Consider the following 23,283-nt stretch of genomic DNA (forward strand, 5'->3'; position numbering starts at 1 on the left):
GGAATGGTGGATGACAAAGTGTCAGATGAACACCTATTTTCTATATCAGTACTCTCTTCATGGTTTGTTAATACAGAAAACTACTTGGTTTCAACACAGTTCTCACCACACCTATCCTCAAAAGAGATTGGCAAATCAATGAATAAAGTTTGAATATCACAAATAACATTGATATTTACAATTTATGGTTAATTAAAACCAATCACCATATACACATGTATCCTATGTTCTGACTTAGGATAAAAATCCTATCATGCTCCAATTTCATTTCTTGACCTACCCTTACTTTCCTAACATTTTTTCAATCTTAGTCACCTGAGTGCATTTAGACTAGCAACTCAACATTTTCCTTTTAGTTTTTAATCTACTTCTATCCCTTATTGTTTCCATTAGCTCAAATTAAATAGTTGAGCCAATTTTATTTGCTACTTATTGACAAACATTTTAAATCAAATCCAATCATGATTAAAATATACAATTGGACTGTCCAAACTAGTGTGGAATTTAAACAATCTGCACACAACTTTTATTTGCAAAAATAAACTTTGACTAAGAGTAGTGGCATTTGGATTTGCAACACTTTCAGAATTTATTATTTTTTCTTTTCTCTCTAATCTAACATTTTTTATTTTTTCCTTCCTTTTTTAGGGCATCTATTCTAACGTTTTATTTTATATGGACTTATTCATCAAAATATCCCTAACATTTTTTCGATTCAATATTCTTTTTGTCCATATCCTAACTTAACATTTTTTGGAATGATTTTAATTTTTTGACTAATTGATGCTAACTTACCAAAATCAAAAAATGCTACAACATCAACTCCAACTAGGGACTGATTTCTCCTGTAGAATGCAAAGAACCTACAGATCCATGCACCTTCTCCTCAAGATATGGATTCTTTGCTGTAAAAAACTCACACTAACAATGTGAAAAATAAAATAAACCGTACTTTTTACAATGATAGTAATGAAATCCTTCAATTTCTCAGTACTGAATGTAATGTTTTAGAAACCTTCCATTAACATGATAAGTGGAATACAGTCCCTCAAGATTGTGTAGCACAAAAGTATTATTTCCCTTTACTTCATCAATAGCTAATGGTCCAAACCACAGGTTGTCAAACTTGCCATGCTTTCCCTTGTCTTCTCTTCTTGAATCCCATCTTAGAACTAGATCACGTTCCTTGAAACCCCTTTCCCTCACTCTTCTATCAAACAGGTTCTTCATCTTATTCTGATACTTTTTCAATTTGTATTGAACTTCATCTTTGTTTTCATTTAGTTCAATAATTTGATTTATTCTCCTTAAGAAATCATCAGGCTCATCAGTTTAATCCTATAGAAAATTTAAAATATGGAAGGCCAAGTTGGTAGGGAAAATTGCATCTTTCCCATAGACTAATTGAAAAGGAGATTTTCCAATAGATCTCTTTGGAGTAATCCTATTTTCCTAGGCTGCATAAATTAGATGAGAGTTCCAACACTTTTTATGATCTGCTAAAGTCTTTTTGATCACCTTTATTAGACTTTTATTTGATGATTCTGTAAGACCATTACCTTGAGGATAATATGGAGTTGAATGATGTAACAAAATCTTATATTTCTGGAAAAACTCAATCATTTTAACACTGGAAAATGATGTGGCATTGTTAGTAACAATATTGGTTGGACAACCAAATCTAGATTAAATGTTTTCTTTAATGAATTTGATTACTGCTGAATCAGTATTATTTCTTACTGGAATCACTTCCACCCATTTGGTAAAGTAGTCGGTTGCAGTGAGGATCCATCTATGCTGATTTCTTGAAGTGGGATGAATCTCTCCAATAAAATATAATCCCCATTGGAGAAAAGCTACTGAGACTCTTGTTGGGAGCATTGGAAGAGCTGCTAGTTTTTGCTTACCAGAAAACATCTGACAAGGGACACAACTTCTGACCTTTTCTCCTACATGTAATAAGAATGTTGGCCAGTAAAATCCTACCCTTAATATCTTATATTTTATTGCTCAAAAAGCATAATTTCCTCCACAAAATCCTGTATGAAACTGATCAATGATTCCTTCAGCCTCTGATTCTGTTAAACATAATAACAAGATATTTAATGGGTCCTTCCAATATAGATTTGTATTTATGATACAGTACTTGACTACTTTCAATTTGAGGGTTTTACATTTACTTTTGGAGAATGATGTTGGACATTCAAAATGGATCAATAAATTTACAATATCTTGATACCAATTTGACAAAATAAATTTCTCATCAATGTGTAGAGAGATGGTCTGATCTGAGGGTAAAGGTTCTTGTGGATTCTTTTCTTCAGGATGGTGAGAAGGTTCTTGTGGATTATCCTCATTCAAATTTTGGGAAGGTTCTTGTGGATTCTCCCCTTCTACATGAAGAAAAGGTTCTTGTGGATTTTTCTTATCTAAACTTTGAGAAGGTTCTTTTGGATTCTCCCCTCGTATTTCCAAACAAGAGTTAATGACCAACACTTTATAGTTGGATTCAGCTAGAAGCTTAGCAAATCCTTCACCCTTGGCTAGATTTTTGGTTTTGATAGTTAGATCAAACTCCAATATTTGAGTGATCCATATACTTCTCTTCCCATCAGTGTCTGGTTGGGTTAGAAGAATTTTTAAAACACTGTTAGGAACATAAGCAATAATAGGTGAATGTGGGACATACATCCTGAATTATTTCAGAGCTTGTATAAGGGCATAGGCTTTCTTCTCAATTATGTCATAATTAATCTCGACATCTCTCATAACATTACTGAAAAAGGCTACAGGTTGGTCATGGGAATCTTCATTCTTTTGTAATAAAACAGCATCAAGGGTTGTTTTAGAGGCAAAGGAAAATATACTGAATGGTTTGGTATATTCAGGATTGGACAAGGTTCAGCCTTTAGAGATAACCTTCTTGATTTGATCAAATTCATACCTAGAAGAGACAATCCATTTAACTTCATGATCCTTTTGTAGCATATCAGTTATGTACTTCACAATTTTAGCATAATTTGGGATGAACCTCCTTAAAAAATTAATCTTGCCTAGAAAAGCTTGAATCTCTTCCTTATTTCTAGGTAGTGAAAATATTTTCATAGCATAAACATGTTTGGGATCAATCACCACTCCTTTTAAGATTATGTGGCCAAGCAGTTTTCTTTCTTTGATAACAAACATAGACTTTTTAGGATTCAGGGATATTCCAAATTTCCTGCACCTATCAAAAACCTTCATCAAGTGCTTTAGATTTTTCTTATCAGAATTAGAAAAAACAGTTATGTCATCAAGATAAATGACTACAAATTTGTTTACTTGACCCACAAAATCTATGTCCATAGCTCACTGAAACGTTGATCCAGTAGTGGATAATCCAAAGGGCATTCCAGAATACATAAATGTACCCCAAGGTGTAGTAAAAGGAAAGGTGTCTTCTCTCTATCTGCTAGATCAACATTTATTTGATTGTAACCTGAAAACCCATCAAGCATGGAAATTCTTTGTGCTTCTAAAACCATCTGAAGTAACTGATCCATTTTGGGTAAAGGATAGTTATCTTTTAATGATTCTTTATTCAAATTCCTAAAGTCCACACAAATTATGATTTCCCCATTCTTCTTTCTAACAAGAACTAAATTACAACATAATTATAATATCTAAGAGGTAGAATAATTTGATCATCTAGCATTTTCTTAATTTCCTTTTCTACAGTTGGTAGAAGAGATGGATTAATCCTCCTAAGTTTATGTTGACAAGTTTTTGAATTTGGTTTTAAAGGAATATTATGTTGTATTAGTGATGTATCATTGTTGTTGGGAAAAGTATCTACTCAGAACTCCCCTATCCCACTCTAAGGTGTGGCAGTGCCTTAGCAACAAACAAGGAAAACTACTTTCGTATTCTTCTTTATGAAATGTAAACGAAGAGGAAGGATGAACTAACCTGTGTCTTGCGCTAGTCTATTGATCCAAACGCTCTCCTCTTTGTTTGCTTCCCACTACCTGCTCCCTTACTTGCCCAACTTCACCAAGTTCCTGCAAGATCACAGAAGAGGAAAACTACACAAAGACATAGATTTACATTCATAAATAGCTTAGGATCAGATTTAAGCTAAACATGAAAATATAACAAAACATCATTGGTACACAAGCATGTAGGAGAAACTCAAATAGTTTTATTGATATCATAAGAAGATCCAAGAGGAGATACAACCAAGTGAGTCTCGATCCAGCATCTACCTCCCAGCAAAGGAATCCCTTCTTCACCTCCAACAAAGCATAAATCACCCAATGCACTAATCTCATTCTCAAAACCAACAACAATTCTCTGCAAAGTACAAAATTCCAGCCTCTGGATCTCTGGGATGAGGGATCCATATATAGATGTATGCAAAGAGGATGAGTCAGCTTATGATTTGACTTGTGGCTTCTCTCTGTCAGTTCTTGCTTCCACTTGGAGACTAAGAGCCTCTTACTCATCCTTGGTCGAACTCAGTGAGGCAAGTGTCATTGGGGAATATTCTGGAAGCTTCCATTGTCTGTCCACCTCGCGGAATGACACTGCCATTTGTCATTTCCCGCTCAGTGCACCCTGGTAGTGCATTTAGGTGCGTTGCAACGCACCTAGCTAGTGTACTGGGGTGCTATGCAACGCAGGTAGCTAGTGGAGCAGCTGAAATGATCCTGATTTGACTGATTCTGAGTGGTTTCTGGTGGAGAACTTCTGGGAGAAGCTGTAATTGGTTGACCTCGTTCCTCTAGGGGTAGGAACAACACTTTTAGGGACTTTGGATCCCTTGGATTATGGACATTTCATGCTTAAACCTGTGAGGCACAAAAATGTCTATAACAGTTGCCCCCTAAAGTATGAGGCCGTTTATTGGGTGAAATGCTTTATTAGGAGGATCCGAAGTTCTTTCAATGCTGGGAGGAGACCTGTAATAAGATACAATACAATACATCATTTTCATACTATTTTCATGATCTAGCTGAGGCGGGCATTCCCATGCTCAACTTTATAAATTCATTTTTATGTACATAGGATAGACAATCGTCTGATGGTAGACTGATGATTCTAATGAAGTCATCATCCTTTTGGTAGGATGATTATCTGTGCTGCAATGCTGTACATGTCAATGTTTTTATTTTTCCTGAATATATATCGCAACCCGAATGGATGAAACTAGATCCAGGGTCTTCAATCTCGTCTTATCTTCACTCGAAGTACAAGTCGATCCATGTGAGAAATGTTTTGAAGTCGAACATGGAAAGACATCGCTTGATTACCAGTCAATGATGTAAACTGTTAACAAGCACGAGAGGAATCACCGATAAGGATGATGACCCTCAAGGTACTGCAGTACAATTCACGTGGTGTGAATAAAGGACTTGGCATCGAACACCACGCAAAATATTTCGGTCGAAGGTCATTGATGTATACCTGTCGCCGGAAGTGAGAAACTTGCCATTGAGGTATGCAAGCTTCAAAGTACTGAATGGGGTGTTCCTAGATCAACTTCTCGGATAATGAGCTGATGTCGACAAGAAGCGATCCATCAAAGGGGGGCCTTGATGTATCCCACATCAATGACAAGGAACGGAGCAAATGATTTTGATGGAGGTGAAAACGATCTGATGATATATGGTTCAGGGTGGCGGTCATGAAAAGAGTGAAGTATAATGTATGGTAGTGGATGGGACACGGGTGACTTCTCTGGATGACTTCTCTTGAACATGTCGGCGACACTTATATGATGGATTGGTAGCATTTACCCCAAAAGTGGATGGTATGGGGAGACCATGGTGATGTGACCGGTGAATGAAACAACCCAACCCGACTCAGGCACGGAGTGGAAGTGTCATGTTCAAGAGCGACTTGCTACCAATAAAGATTCTTTGAGTTTCTTCCCAATTTTCCCTAGTCATTGTTGACCAGTACCTCTTTATTTTTGTCAAGCTTGAGGAGGATAACATATGCTTGTTCTATAATTTTCCCTTCGGGCAAACCCATCGCTATGTTTTAATGAGCCTAGCGATAGTGAAACTCGTTCTCGTCTAAAGACAAGTTTGTCGCTATTAATGTTTTTAACGAGTTTAACGACAAAGATAACTCAGTCCTTTTCATTTTTAGAGAGTCGGAAAAGGAACGTAAAGGTAACTCCAGAATTCCTTTTTCGTCATCTAATCCCTTAAGTCCGAAAAAGTATAAAACAATATAGAAGGGATGAATTTTCGATAGTTTTAACGAGCCAAACAAAACAAGCGCTCGATCTTTTTGTGCAATAATCCCTCAGGTCCAAAAAGATTAAAATCTAGAGGAGGGATAGCACTTCCGGTCGCTTTAACGAGCTGGAAGGCCAAAACTCGGCAATCTTTTCATGTTTTACGAGTCAGATGAAAAGAGCTTAAAGAAGACTCGTCTTTTGAGGAACGATTGATAAAACGGGTAGCAGCTAATTCCAGGTAAGGTTTGGAATTTTCCAAGCACGGCAGTGTCACAAGGATGGCTAGTGAAATCACTCTTTGCAATTGTTCCTCAAAATGGGTAAACAGTCAAATGGAGGTGAATGATCGGCCAATGGAAAAGTGGAGGTGACGGTGCAAACACGACCAAGGCTTTAATGGCTGATAATGTTACATTCACGGTGGTTATTTACCAGAGGATAGTTCATTTTTTAACGAGCTTAAACGCGGATTGAAACACTTGCTCGGTCTTATGTTTATTTTTTAACGAGCATGAACTATGTGCTAAAACTGCTCGATTAATCCAGTCATATGATAAGAATGTCTCACTGAAGATGCCATTTTTTATGGAGCTTGCACCTTACAAAGCTTTGCCCCGCATCCTTTCTTTATGCAAGTTCGGAAACGACTAATCCTACGAGTTTAAAGGGTTAGAGGTCCTAAAAATTTAAAAAATAAATAGCCGCCCCTTGCTTTCATGCCAAAAGGTTTGCATGCCCCCAGGTATAAAACAGAGTTTCAAAGTTACCCCTCAATTTGCAGACAAAACATTTGTTCTATCAGGAGAGGCCTACCTCTTACAGGCTACCCAAAGATTATCTATTTGTGTGACAAACAAAACACTACTTTGGCGATGTCTACCGAAATAGACAAAGGTGAGTGACTCCGTCTGTCAACTCACAATACTTTGACAAGAGAATCTTATTCTAGAACAACCCCTCTTCCAATCACGGATGGGGTATGGACTAGTCATATTCTCCCTCGGAAACCTACCCTATACCCGAAGTTTTCCTGCCGAAGCAGACCAAGACGCATGCCCCCTGGGTTTCAGTCATATCCCTCCGAATTACTCGCACTCATCAGGAGGACAGACTGGGACTTGAGACATTTCTTGCGTGAAAAGACCATTTAGGGACGGTATATGACTATTTGCTATGCGTGATCTGGGAAATGAAAGCTGGTCCACGAGCTTGACCACTCTTCCTTCGTGCGGAAAACACATTACTCTTAAGAGTGAGGAGACGATGGCTCCCATGCAATAAATATAGTCTCGTCCAAGGAGTAGGTTATAATCCAAGGGTCCTTGAACGACCATGACGTTCATGTGAACTGTCTTCCCTCTCAATGTTATGGGCACATTAGGAAGGATCCCTAAAGGTCGACTGGTTCCTTTATTAAAGCCTATCACATTTCTAATTTCAGGCGACAGTGATGGCGAACCAAGCGCTTTCCAAGCAATAGAGGAAAGGATACTCACAGACGCCCCCTCATCTATGATGGTGCCAGCCATGACCATTCTGTATATTTGAACGATAATTCGGAATGGTATGCTTGCTGGCAAACAGGGTCTGCCTAGTTGGTTCCAGTCGAAGGATACAACTAGGTTGCTTGGAGGTGGGACCGAGTAGACAGCCGGGTATGGCTCTGACGAACTTCCTTCTGGCGATAAAGGAATGGGTGGATTGCCCCCGTGTTCGTCGGAGTCTGTGTTGATGAAGAGAATTTGGACGGTGTCATCCTTGTTCTCTCTAGTGACTGTGTCATTCGAAGATAAAACCTCTGAAGGCAAGACCGGGTCGACTGTCGCCTCGACCTTTTGACTTTCGTCGGGTATGGATTCAACTGGTTCATCTTCAATGACAGGTGCTTTAGCTGACCACTTAAGCGGGCCAGTTGGGTTCTCAACTAACGAAGGACTCGGCAAGAGTTTTTTATATCCAGGAGGAAGTTGTAACGGTGAAACTGGACGATCATCCAAAACTCTTTTAGCTTCGTCTAAGAAGGGACAACGGTGGATGGCGTGATTGCCTTCGCACAGTTTACAGGGAGATCTAGATCTCCCTTTTTGTCTTGGGACTTCACTTTCGCTAGTTGACGGTGTGCTTTCAACATGGCCATCAGAGGTTGATGACACCGGATTGTGCAAACGGGGAGACCAGTCCCTTAGTATCTGAGGGATGCAAGGACAATCTCTGTGAAAGTGGTCTCCTCTACAAATGACACATGGCGATTTAGGCCTGGTCGATGCTGTGTGTGGATTTTCATTAGACGACACTCGTTTTCCCTTATTTGCCTTTGGCTCCTTCTTCTTTTTCTCTTTCTTCTTCTTTTCCTTCTTCTCCTTAGGAACTTGGTTTTTAGTTTTACCAGTCCTGTCAAGCAAAGAGGAAGGAAGAGAGGAAGAATTAGAGGAAGTAGAAGGTTGGTGGGAAACTCTGGACTCGTCTAACTGCTGATTCGACTGTTCAGGAATAGTGGTGTTCTGAACGACATTGGTTGAGAAGAGCCATACTGGCAAACCAATTGTCAGTCCTGGAAGCGACAATGTGGCCATATGGGGCACACCAACATCTCCCCAAGAGGAGAAGGGACTAGGATTTCCACCAATGGGAATTCCTTGGTTGGTAGGCTCCATTTTCTCAACCTAAAGATCAACGCAGGAAAAAGGGTATGAATATTCCGTTTAAAATAAATTTTAACACGCTTTGACACAACTTTGTTTTTTCAGTTTTAAAGAGTCGAGAAAAAACAAAAGATGACTCTAGTCTCCTTCGATTTTTAATGAGCCTGAAGTGACAAGTGCTCAGATGGACCTTTTCCATTAAGGAGTCCAAAAAGGAATGAAAGGGACTTCTTTGGAGATCTAGGTAGAGGGTGTGCCAAACCAATCGCAAAACCGCAGAATTATTTTTAGGGTACGGGCGGTTAATCTTCCCGAATGCTGTGTTCAGTGCATTGCGATCAGTAGGGCGGCCGACACGGCTTCCTATGGATAAAGGTTTTATGCCTATAGGGGTCTCCCAATATATACTTGACGGTACATGGGAGCACAATCCGTACTAGCACTTATCGTCTCACAGTGGAGGAATCACCCAACCATCAGTGAGGACAATAGTTATCAGGTTTTACGACGCCGGAACACATCTCTAGCCTAGACCTCTATGTTGTGTGTTAAGTTCCAAAGCGTTGTTAGATTCATTCAATTTATTTTAAGTTGATCTTTCTTAGAAGTTTGCCTTTTTGGATCACCACGAGATGTAGATGTAATTCCTAAATGCAATCTAAAGATGATAAGCAAGCTTTTATCTCTTTTCAACAATGAAAATCCTAGCTACAAGGGGAAAAGAAAGACACAATCTTTTCTCAAAGAGCAAAGAGCACACTGTAAATGCACTTTTCCTAAATCAAACCATACAAATTGTCAAAATGCAAATGCACATATGCATGTATTTGTTTTCACTTTCTTAATATTGATGCCTAAAAAGAAAGTTGTTGTACAAATTTGAATTCGATTTCAAGTGAAAAACACAAACAAGCTTCTTTTCGAAATCAAAGAGTAGAGACGATTACGACACTTTATGATTTTGAAGTAAACACTTGTTTCGACACTAGAAATTCACAAATTCAAACCAAAGACAAAAGTAAAAGCATAATCAACTGTCAACAGCAAACAAACTTTCTCCTAAGATCAAAACGACACTTACGACAGATCTAGATCTAAGGGCAACAGTATGACCAGTTTACTTTTGCAATGGGAAACTATAAATGACGTAACAAATACACAAAAACAAATACAGTTTCTTTTATACAACTGAGGTGGAATTAAGGCAAAGAAAAGGGGTTTTCAGATAGGTACACACTGATAACAGGCTGCAAAAATCAGAGATAAAACTGAACAAAATGAAGCAAAGAACCCCAGCTGCACAGTGTAAAGGCTGATCAGCGCACCTGTTGCACAGAGAAACTGAATTGTAGCGCAGGTAGCCCTCTCGGGACCTGCGTTGAAATGCAGAACCTCTTCACAGAGCCTGCGCTGGGGCAGAAACGAGACTTCTATCTGGGTTCTGGGTCACGGTTTGCAGTTTAATCTATGGTTTTTGGCCGAGTAAAAGCAATCAGTAAGGTACAATCAGAGGGATGATTTAAAGGAGGACTAAGAGCTATCACAAAGGGCAATTAGAGCATTTGTGAGTCAACTGTTCAAATCATAAACAGGCCCAGTGAATGGACTAGAGTAGCAGATATCTACTTTGCATTTGTAAATGGCAAATGCAGTTCGATTTGCCACTCCTAAGTTTATGAGATGAACAACAATAGAAACACAAATAAACTAACTAGACACGATCCCCAGTGGAGTCGCCATTTTGTTGTTGGGAAAAGTATCTACTCAGAATGCCCCTATCCCACTCTAAGGTGTGACAGTGCCTTAGCAACAAACAAGGAAAACTACTTTCATATTCTTCTTTATGAAATGTAAACGAAGAGGAAGGATGAACTAACCTGTGTCTTGCGCTAGTCTGTTGATCCAAACGCTCTCCTCTTTGTTTGCTTCCCGCTACCTGCTCCCTTACTTGCCCAGCTTCACCAAGTTCCTGCAAGATCACAAAAGAGGAAAACTACGCAAAGACATAGATTTACATTCATAAATAGCTTTGGATCAGATTTAAGCTAAACATGCAAATATAACAAAACATCATTGATACACAAGCATGTAGGAGAAACTCAAATAGTTTTATTGATATCATAAGAAGATCCAGGAGGAGATACAACCAAGTGAGTCCCGATCCAGCATCTACCTCCCAGCAAAGGAATCCCCTCTTCACCTCCAACAAAGCATAAATCACCCAATGCACTAATCTCAATCTCAAAACCAACAGCAATTCTGCAAAGTACAAAATTCCAGCCTCTGGATCTCTGGGATGAGGGATCCATATATAGAGGTATGCAAAGAGGATGAGTCAGCTTATGATTTGACTTGTGGCTTCTCTCTGTCAGTTCTTGCTTCCACTTGGAGACTGAGAGCCTCTTACTCATCCTTGGTCAAACTCAGTGAGGCAAGTGTCATTGGGGAAGATTCTGGAAGCTTCCATTGTTTGTCCACCTCACGGAATGACACTGCCATTTGTCATTTCCCACTCAGCGCACCCTGGTAGTGCATTTAGGTGCGTTGCAACGCACCTAGCTAGTGTACTGGGGTGCTATGCAACGCAGGTAGCTAGTGGAGCAGCTGAAATGATCCTGATTTGACTGATTCTGAGTGGTTTCTGGTGGAGAACTTCTGGGATAAGCTGTAATTGGTTGACCTTGTTCCTCTAGGGTTAGGAACAACACTTTTAGGGACTTTGGATCCCTTGGATTATGGACATTTCATGCTTAAAGCTGTGAGGCACAAAAATGTCTATAACAATCATGTCTTTAGATCAGCATAGGTCCATGCAAAAACATCCTTGTATTTTTCAAATAACTTAAGGTATTGAGCTGTGATTTCAGGATCTAAGGATGCACAGATTTTGATGTTCTTAATTTCATCATTTGCTCCAATATTTACTTCCTCTAGGTCATATTGTGGAGAAATTCACTGTGGGTTTTTGAGGACATCATTTTGATCAAACAATTTCTCTAAAGGAATGAGGCCTTTGGGAATAAAATTGTTAGACAATTGAATGATATCATGATTGGAAATTTTTGAATTGAAATTTGAATTATCATTTTCATTTTTGTTTTCATTTGTTTCTGTTCTATCTTCATCAATTTGTAGAACTGAAAATTCATCTATAACTTGCAGAAAAGATTTTAATTGTTCATCATATTCAAATATCTACCAGTATTTTAGATTATCTGTGATGGATGGCCTGTATTTGACTTGTATTTAATAGAGCACATTAGTTTGATCAGGAATTTTAAATGAACTAGCAAAATCAGCTAGAGAATCTGCATGAATATTCTGATCCCTTGGGATATAAGTCAAATTAAAAACATTAAAGAAATTTACAACTAAATCCCAAACCTCAATTCGATAAGCTCTAAGCCTATGATGTTTTGTTTGGCAAAGATTTCTAACTTGTTTATCAATGAGCTCTGAGTCAGTAAAAACACTCAAATTTTGTACTTTTAAGCTCTTGGTTAACTGTAGTCCTAAAAGGAAAGCCTCATATTCAACTACGTTATTTGTAACTTCAAAATCAAGTTTACCTGATGGTGTAATATTTTCTTTTTCTGGTGAGATTAATACTACCCCAGCTCCTGCTCCATCCTTTGTACAAGAACTATCAAAGAATAGCTTCCATATATCAACCTGATTTGGTACAGGACTTTCGATTACATCTTCAATTTTTACTTGAGTTTCATGTTTTTTGTTTGAAGAGAGTTGAAAAAAACCAAAATCTTGATCAATTGCATAAACGGGATGGTTCCTTGGTTGATCTATTTTGCAAACAATGTGCACAAATCTTACCTCTCTATATAGCCTTAGTTGTTCTCCCCCATAAACTGGAATAGTGGCATAACACATGTCCATTTGAAGAGTTCCCCCTAATTTCACACAGCAAAAATTTGAAAGGAATATTCCAAATTTGGGGGGGATATATGTGACAACTATATCTAACACTACACCTTTTACTAGGATTGGGGCGAGAGTGACTACTAAAGCCTTAATCAGTCCTAGACAAGGCACCCTTTTGGAATCAAAGGTGTACAAATCACGATAGGATCTAGTTATGTCGAGATTTTAATGATCCATGATAGATTTTGGCATGAGATTATGTGATGCTCCAGAATCAAGCATACAATCGTATAGCATGGAACCATTTGTCTTAGAGTCACATAGAAAGGGGGTACTATTTCATCTATCATATCTGAGCTAGGACCAAAGAAAACTATTGGTTTTTTGTCTTGAAGACTAATAATATCACTTTCAGCATCAACCAAGGTGTTTAGTATCCATTTAGAGACTTGATTTTTATATCCGAGGTTGTTGGAAATTTCTGAAAGTGGTATAGGGATTTTAATTCTTTCTAAATCCTTTTCAACATTAAATGTAGTTAAAACAATTTTTCAATTTGAGCAGTATTAGTTGATTGATTTAATGGTCGAATAATATTTGTCTGAGTTTCAACAACTTTGATACGAGGTTCAATTGTTGGAGGTTCCTTAGGAGGTCTTCCAGGACCAGGTCTTCGCCTAAGATCATATCTTTTTTTCAGCTCTGCAATTAGGAATTCAGAGAAGGCATGGTATTTGGAAGCTTGTGAGGAGTCTTGATCTTCTTGAACCTGGTTTTGTTGAGAGAGAGGAATAATAGTGGTCTAACTAGAAGAGGTATCCATATTGTTAATGTCTTTAGTGATAGTCATAGTATTGTCATCAGGTTGTTGACCATCTCTCAGTAATGGAGTTAGAACCTACAAAGCATTACTAGGCCTTTGAAGAATTTGTAATGGTGGATTTCTTTTATATTTACTTTGATTTTGATTTTGGGGTCAAGTGACCATCTGTTGAAATATCTAGGTTGAGTCTCAATCTTGGAAATTCTATTAGATAGATTTCTAAGAAGTGAAGTTATCTCATCTATTTTAGAATCTTCAGTTTTAGTCTTAGAGAAAGTAGAGGTCTCTTTACTTGATTTTAGTTTTCTTTGGGCCTTTTCCTCTTTAGCTTTTAAAACGGCTGAGGCAGCCCTATTTTCTTCCACCTCTATAGAATTAGTTTGCATATCTTCAAGAGTCCTTGAATATATTTGTTAGCTATTCTCAGTTTCTAATGGAATTTGCAGGTAACTACCTAAACCAAGTTCTCACATTTCCCTCAAGAGACTAAACAAACAACCTCATGTAAACATTTTATTGTTCTATTTTCATGTTATTTGCAAACTCTAGAAATGCTTGAAGGTGGTCCTCGACTGAGGGACCAATTTCTCCATTATATATAGGAAGGTCTTTTAAATATCCAATATGGAAAGCATCAAGAGCTGGAGGTAAAACTAAAGCTGCATATCTTTCCTGTACAATGGGTTGGAATGCCATAGTAGAAGATTATGTATGAGATGTTTGTGAAGATGATGATAAATAAGAGGAAGATGGTGATAGAGGGGATGAATGACTATGTGGGGGTGAAGAAAGAGGAGATAAAGAAGGTGGAGACGTTCTGAATGATTTCAAAGGAGTCTTAATAACCAACTTGTGGACCTAAGAAAGCATATCCTCTTCAGTTTCAAAGAGTGGATTTGAATATATAGCAAAGGCCCCTTCATGTTGTTTAGAAGTAGAAGATTCAGGTTCTTCAGAAGTGGAATGAAATGAATAAGTAGTCGGGGATATAAAGTCTGTAGATTTATATTCAGGTAAATAAACACCCAGGTCAAACTCAGATTTAGGTGATCCCGGTGGAAGTGGGGGTTTTGTATGAGATTCAAGTGAATGAATAAGGAAAGTTGATTTGAAATCAACTCCCCTATCTAAGAGTTCAACAACCCTTGGTGATAAGTTAGTGTACTCTGGATTAGATGGAATGTTGCTATAGGGATCAAATTGTAATATATCTTCAAACTGAAAAGCCAAAGTAGAGGAAGATGGTTGATGTCTCCTTCTAGAAATGGCCTTTCTCACAAGCCTTTCTGGATTTGACAGAAGACTAACTGTGTCGGATTCAAAATGGGATCTAGTGTGCTTAAAAGGTTCCAGTTTGGCATAGTGGAGTCGCTAGGTGAAGGATTTTTACCTATCCAGACCTTTATTCACCTTAAAGGAATAGGAATTATATCGTTGACCCAGGAAAACTTAATGAAATTCGAGTCCCCAGCAATGGCACCAAATTGATGTTGTATCTCTGAGATGATAATGGTCAGCTGTCATGCCAGGGCATCTAAGATTTTTGTTTTGGGCGGTTTTGTTTTAATTTTGGAGGACCAATGTATGAAATAGATTTAAAATAGTCATGCCTAACCTTTTTGAATATTATTAATATTTAAATAGAGGGCCACTATTAAAATCCACACAATGATATAGCTTGTTTGGTGTTGAGCAGAAACTGAAATATGATATGACTATTACAATTTTAAAATAGAAATTTAAATAACCATAAGTAGGAAAACTGTTGTGGGGAAAAATGCCTATGCAGGACGATCCTATCCACCTAAGGTGTGACAGCGCCTTAGCAACAAACGAATACAGCTATTATGATTTCTTCCTTTATGAAATGTGAAAGAGCGGAGATTGGTAGACTTACCATTGTCTTCCGGTTGTCCCTCGATCTAGATCCTCTTCTCTTTGGGTGTCCACAGCTACTTGCCTCCTCGCTTGCTCAAGAGAACAGCTACTTGAATCCCACGAGATCACAAGAGAACAGCTACCTGTGACAAGAGAACAACTACTTGCGACAAGAGAAGAACACAACACAAAGGAAAATATACATATTCATAAATGATTCAGGATTAGAAGTAAATCAAATACACTAATGCAATCATACAAAATACACCAGCATATAGGAAAGAATCAAGATAGCTTTATTGATTGATAACAAGGTTCAGGAAGAGATACAACCCATAGGGCTCCAATCCAGCATCTCCTTCCCAGCAGAATGGAATTCCTTCTTCAGCACCCTTTAAAGCATTAAGCACCCAATGTCTCCAGTCTCAAACCAACAACAATTCTTTGCAATAACAAAATTCCAGCCTCTAGATCCCATGGAGGAGAGATCTATATATAGTTATTTTGGAGAGAGGATGAGTCAGCTTGAGATCTAACTAGTGTCCTCTTTCTCTCTCAGTTCTTGAGTCCACTTGGAGGTTCTTGCTTCCACTTGGAGATTTGGAACCTCTTACTCATCACCAGTCGAATTCCTTGATGCAAGTGTCATTTTGGAAGCTTCCTAGGCATTGACACATTGAGGAATGAGCCTGCCACTTGTCCAATTACGCTCAACGTAGGTAGCCTTTGTTGGAGTTGACATTCAACGTAGGTAGACAGTGGATCAGTTGACATTCAGCGCAGATGCTCAGTGGAGCAGTTGACATGATCCAGAATTGGCTTGCTTTTGAGTGTTTTCAGGTGGAGAACTTCTGTGAATTGCTGTGGTTGGTTTGCCTTGTTCCTCTAGGGGTAGCAACAACATGTTTAGGGACTTTGGATCCCTTAGATTATGGATATTTCATGCTTCATGCTGCAAGGCACAAAAATTTCTATAACAGTTGCCCCCTAAAGTATGAGGCCGTTTATCGGGTGAAATGCTTTATCCAGGAGGGTCCGAAGTTCATCCATATGCTGGGAGGAGACCTGTAATAAAATACAATACAATACATTATGATTCATACTGCTTTCATGATCTAGCTGAGGCGGGCATTCCCATGCTCAGCTTTATAAATTCATTTTTGTACATAGAACAGACGATTGTCTGATGGTAGACTGATAATTTTGGCAAAATTATTATCCTTTGAGTAGGATGATCATCTGCTGCAATGATGTACATGTCAAATGTCTTTATCTTTCCTGAATATATATCGCAGCCCGGATGGATGAAACTAGATCCGGGGTCTTCAAACTCGTTCTATCTTCACTCTAAGTACAAGTCGATCCATGTGAGAATTGCGCTGAAGTCGAACATGGAAAGACATCGCTTGATTACCGGTCAATGATGTAAACCATTAACAAGCGCGAGAGGAATCACCGATAATGATAATGACCCTCAAGGTACTGCAGTACAATTCACGTGGCGTGAATAAAGGACTTGGTGTCGAACACCACGCAAAATCTTCTGGTCGAAGGTCATTGACGTATACCTGTCGCCGGAAGTGAGAAACTTGCCATTGAGGCATGCAAGCTTCAAAGTACTGAAGGGGTTGTTCCTAGATCAACTTCTTGGATAATGAGCTGACGTCGACAAGAAGTGATCCGTCAAAGGAGGGCCTCGATGAATCCCATATCAGTGACACGGAACGGAGCTAATGATTTTAATGGAGGTGAAAACGATCTGTGACATATGATTTAGGGTGGCGGTCATGAATGGATGAAGGATAATGTATGGCAGTGGATGGGACCCGGTTGACTCTTTCTGAACGACTTCTCTTGAACATATGGCGACACTGATGCGATGGATCGGTAGCATTACCCCAAATATGGATGGTATGGCGAAACCATGGTGATGTGACCGGTGAATGAAACAACCCAACCCGATTGTGGTACGGAGGAAAAGTGTCATGTTCAAGAGCGACCTGCTACCATCAAAGTTTTCTTGATTTTTTCCCAATTTTTCCCCAGTCATTGCTGACTAGTACCTCTTTATTTTTGTCAAGCTTGAGGAGGATAACATATGCTTGTTCTATAACCTGCCCTTCGGGCAAGCCCATCGCTATGTTTTAACGAGCTTAGCGATAGTGAAACTCGTTCTCGTCTAAAGACAAGTTTGTCATTATTTAATAATTTTAACGAGTCTAACGACAAGGATAACTCGGTCCTTTTCATTTTTAGAGAGTCTGAAAAGGTACATAAAGTTAACTCCAAAATTCCTTTTTCGTCATCTAATCCCTTAAGTCCGAAAAAGTATAAAACAATACAGAAGGGATGAGTTTTCGATAATTTTAACGAGCCGAATAAAACAAGCGCTCGACCTTTTTGTGCAATAATCCCTCAGGTCCAAAAAGATTAAAATCTAGAGGAGGGATAGCTCTTCCTGTCCTTTAACGAGCTGGAAGGCCAAAACTCGGCAATCTTTTCATATTTTACGAGTCAATTGAAAAGAGCTTAAAGAAGACTCGTCTTTTGAGGAATGAGTGATAAACAGGGATAGCAACTGATTCCAGGTACAGGCTGGAATTTTCCAATCACGGTAGTGTCACAAGGATGGCTAGGTGAAATCACTCTTCGCAGCTGTTCCTCAAAATGGGTAAACAATCATATGGAGGTGAACGATCGGCCAAATGAAAAGTGGAGGTGGCAGGTGCAAACACGACCAAGGCTTTAATGGCTAATAAATTTACGATCACAATGGTTATTTACCGGGATAGCTTCATTTTTTAGTTAAAAATGAGCTTAAACACTGGAGGAAACTCTGCTCACTGCTTATATTTATTTTTTAACGAGCATGAAGACCGCGTTAAAACTACTCGGATCTTGCGTTTATTTTTTAACGAGCATGAACTTTATGCTAAAACTGCTCGAATACCCAGTCATTTGATAAGAGTGTCTCATCAAGATTCTATTTTTTATGGAGCTTCATCTCACTAAGCTTTGCTCCCCATCCTTTCTTTATGCAAGTTCGGAAACGACTAATCCTACGAGTTTAAAGGGTTAGACCTACAGGATTAAAGGGAAGACCTAAAAATTTAAAAAATAAATAGTCACCCCTTGCTTGCACTCCAAAAGGTTTGCATGCCCCCAGGTATAAAACAGAGTTTCAAGGTTACCTCTACTTTTCTGCCATCGAAACTTTCGTTTCACCGGGAGAGGCCTACCTCTTTCAGGTTACCCAAAGATTGTCTTGTTAATCTTTCAAACAAAACACTTCCTCGGCAATGTCTACCGAAATAGACAGAGGTGAGTGACGACCCCCGCCCTCTCACATAACTTTGACAAAAGAATCTTATTCCGGAACAACCCCTCTTCCAACCACGGACGGGGTACGGACTAGTCATATTCTCCCGCGGAAACCTACCCTATACCCAAAGTTTTCCTGCCGAAGCAGGCCAGGACGCATGCCCCCTGGGTTCCAGTCATATCCTCCCGAATTACTCGCGCTCATCAGGAGGACGGACCATGGGTTGAGACACTTCTTGCATGAAAAGACCATTTAGGGATGGCACATGACTATTTGCGATGTGTGACCCGGGAAACGAAAGTTGTTCCACGAGCTTGACCATTCTTCCTTCATGCGGAAAACACATTACTCTAAAGAGTGAGGAGACTACAGCTCCCATGCAATATATATAGTCTCGTCCAAGGAGTAGGTTATAATCCAAGGGTCCTTGAACAACCATCACGTTCATTTGAATGGTCTTCCCTTTCAATGCTATAGGCACATTGGGGAGGATCCCTAAAGGTCGACTGGTTCCTTTATCAAAACCTGATAGATTTCTCATCTCAGGTAAAAGTGCTGGCGAACCAAGCGCTTTCCAAGCAATAGAGGAAACGATACTCACAGATGCTATTGGAAATAATACTGAGAGGGGGGGTGAATCAGTATTATTTGATTAATCAAACTTTTTAAATGCTCAGAAACATATACGCTACTTCAGTTAAGTGAACCAGCGTGTACACGCTACTGTGACGAAGTAAAACAGCGTATAGGAAGAAAACTCACAATTTAGTTAGCTTTTTCTTCAATTAAGTGCATCAGGACATTATTCATCACATTAACAGTAAACATGTGCAGTAAAACAGAACAGATAAAAAGCCACACACATGAACACCAAGATATAAGGTGGAAACCCAATGTGGGTGAAAACCACCTGCTGCAAGTTGTCTCTATCTTTCTTTAATATGAAACTTCAGTTTACAATCTTTTGTACTGGTGCAGCCTTATACCAGTACGCAGGCTACAACCTGCAGAAGGCTTCAACCTTCTCTCGTTCTCCAAACTTCCTTGGAAGGGAGCTCCAACCCCCTTTGCTCTTGTACTAGCCAAGATACTAGTACGTAGGTGCTGACCTACAATCTTCCTTCTTTCAGATATCACTTTTCATACATTTTCAGACTTGGATATTCCTGAAGCACAACATTACAATCTGAAGACCACAAATCATTCAATTTCCACAACAGATCATTGAAGCATAAAACAACCAAACTTTGAATCACTGAACCACTGAACCCTGTCAATCACCAGTTACCAGAACACAGAGCAGACTACAGAACTCTGCAATAACAGTCAGACCCCACTGTAAACCCAAAATCAAGCTTCAAAAGATATACGCTACTTCAATGAGCAAAACCCGCGTATACACGCACTTTTACCGAAGCCAACCTGCGTACAGATCTAAAAATAAACTTTCTCAATTTGCAGCTGTACCAGACATTAGTTAGATCCAAAACGTAACATTGCGACAATATGCAGATCTAGAAATACGCATAATCAACCATATCATGATAGTGCATTTCAAACCATTAGATCCCGATCTATCCTTAGATCTAGTCTTCCATCAACCGATGTGATCTCTCCTTGGCTTAGATCAAGCAACCCAGAACCTGCATATCAGATCTCTTTCTCTCTTAGATATTCAAGCCTTGTCGAAAGATGATCTTGCCTAATGATCTTCTTCTCCTTATATAGTCTTAGGCCTAACTCAATACCAAGAGCCAAAACCATAGTAACACAATACCATCAACTTCAAAACTAGGGATCGACACGCCCGTCGAGACACAATGGTCCGAAATCATAGGCACAACTTCCAAGGACTAACCACCATGGACCAAAGGAACCTTTCCACATACACGCGCTTTTTATGAATCGAACTTGCGTGTACACGCGACTTGGGCTTAACGAAACGGCGTGTATGAGCTTCCTTGGTATGCTGTACTGAGATCTGTCTTCTGATTAAGTTGCCATCACCTGTACCAACCTCTGAGCACCTGTACCATCCTCTGAGTGAGTTGCCATCAAGGACAACACTTGAATCATAATGCCAACAATCTCCCCCTTTGGACTTGATGGCAACCATCACACCAAGTCACTCTCCCCCTTTGACATCAAGGGCAAAGGGCTGTGCTCCCCCTGAGGACATGCTGATATCTCTGTTTGGCTGTGCTAACTTGTGCTCCCCCTGACCGAAGGCCAGATCTGCAAAAGATGTTCTTCAACAAGAACCAAGACTTATACACCATAAGGGACCTTCCTATCACCAAAAGACTCAATACATACATCCATACTCCCTACCAAGAGGGGACATAACAGAAACAACCAATTATATTACAGCATTCATCCCAGGCATAGTGGGGAAACCAACAAAGGCCGTTACATGACCTTGATACCATACACGACATAGAGACAACAGATCTAGACCAAGACTTAGGAAAGACACCAGCAGCATCTGATAAACATCTTGTTAGATCAGCAACCAGAATTTCTTTCTGAGCTCCTTCTCCTGAAACCAACAACCAAAACATCTGAATGCCAACAATGCTTTATGAGACTTTTGAGCTGCTCCCCCTGAACCTGTGCCTGTTGCACTCCCTGAAACTGTGCCTGAAGAATTCTGACATTCCTATTGCTGTTCAGAACTTCAGAGTTTTCCCTTGCTGTTCAGAACTTCATATACGCGTTTTATCCTGTACAAAACAGCGTATGTACGCGGATATTCTTTCTGCAACAAGCGTCCAGCATACACGCGACTTACCCAGCATGAATCCGCGTGTATACGCTCATATCCCTTCCGTAACCTGCGTATACCAACTTTTCTGTAGAACAAACAAACTTCAACAACAGGATGAAGCATCAACTACTCCCAGCTTTTGTCTGAGATATTCAAAAGTTTCCCTGGGCAGTGGTTTTGTGAGAATATCAGCAACTTGCTCCTTAGAAGGAACATACTCCAACTTGACCTTCTGCTCAAGCACTTGTTCCCGAAGAAAATGGTACTTGATTGGTATGTGCTTGGTCTTTGAGTGCATGACAGGATTCTTTGAAATGCTGATTGCACTTGTATTATCACATAAGATAGAGACAGGTGGAGTGCAAGTGATTTGAAAGTCCTGCAAGGTCTGCATCATCCAAAGAAGTTGTGTGCAACAAGATGCTGCAGCCACATATTCTGCTTCAGCTGTAGATAAGGCAATCGAACTTTGTTTCTTGCTGAACCAAGATACTAATCTGGAACCCATGAAGAAAGCACCTCCACTTGTGCTTTTCCTATCATCCACACTTCCAGCCCAATCTGCATCTGTGTAAGCATGAAGAGTGAGATCAGTATTTCTAGGATACCATAAGCCATAGTTTTGGGTCCCTTGAAGATATTTGAAGATTCTTTTGACTGCCTGAAGATGAGTTTCCTTTGGGTTGGCTTGAAATCTTCCAACCATTCCTACTGCATGTGTAATATCTGGTCGAGTACCTGTCAAATAAAGCAAACTCCCAATCATGGATCTATAAGTGGGTTGGTGGACTGCTGCTGATTCATCATTTGCACTGAGGCTGCATCCTGTAACCATGGGTGTACATACTGGCTTTGACTCTTCCATGCCATACTTCTTCAAGATCTGCTTGAGGTATTTGGTTTGAGACAAGAAGATACCTCCTTCATTTTGTTGGATTTGCAATCCAAGAAAATATGTCAATTCTCCAAGAAGTGACATTTCGAATTCTTTCTGCATAACCAAGGCAAAGTTTTGACTCATGGTCTCTTCATTGCTGCCAAAAATAATATCATCTACATAAACAACAAGAATTAGCAATTTGTTATTTTCAACTTTTATATAGAGATTGCTATCTGCTGATCCTTTTGAAAAGCCTTGTTGGTGAAGATATTTGTCCAACCGATAGTACCAAGCCCTTGGAGCTTGTTTGAGCCCATAGAGTGCCTTTTTCAATCTGCATACAAGGTTTGGATCATTTCCAAGAATGAACCCATCTGGCTGCTCAATATATACTTCTTCTTCTAAGTCTCCATTCAGGAAGGCTGATTTCACGTCCATTTGAAATACCTTGAAGTTTTGAAAGCTTGAGAGAGCAAGGAACATTCGGATGGCCTCTAGTCTTGCCACAGGAGCAAAGGTCTCTTCAAAATCTATTCCTTCTTGCTGTGCATACCCTTTACAAACAAGTCTGGCCTTGTTTCTAATTACTTCTCCATTTTCATTTAACTTATTCTTGAAGACCCATTTTGTTCCTATTACATTCTTATCTTTTGGTCTAGGAACTAATTCCCAAGTGTTGTTCCTTTCGATTTGCTCAAGTTCTTCATCCATTGCTTTGACCCAACATTCATCTTTGCATGCTTCTTTCACATTTTGTGGTTCAATGGAGGAGAGTAGAGCCAAGTAGCTTGAAGCTTCTGCAAGTGTCCTTCTTGTTTGTACTCCTGCTTCTTTCTGCCCCACAATCTGAGTTTCTGGATGAT

The sequence above is a fragment of the Pinus tabuliformis genome, chromosome 2_1 (genome assembly GCF_031772625.1).
Source record: "Pinus tabuliformis cultivar Carrire ecotype Pingquan chromosome 2_1, CPIR1, whole genome shotgun sequence".
Classification (NCBI taxonomy): Eukaryota; Viridiplantae; Streptophyta; class Pinopsida; order Pinales; family Pinaceae; genus Pinus; species Pinus tabuliformis.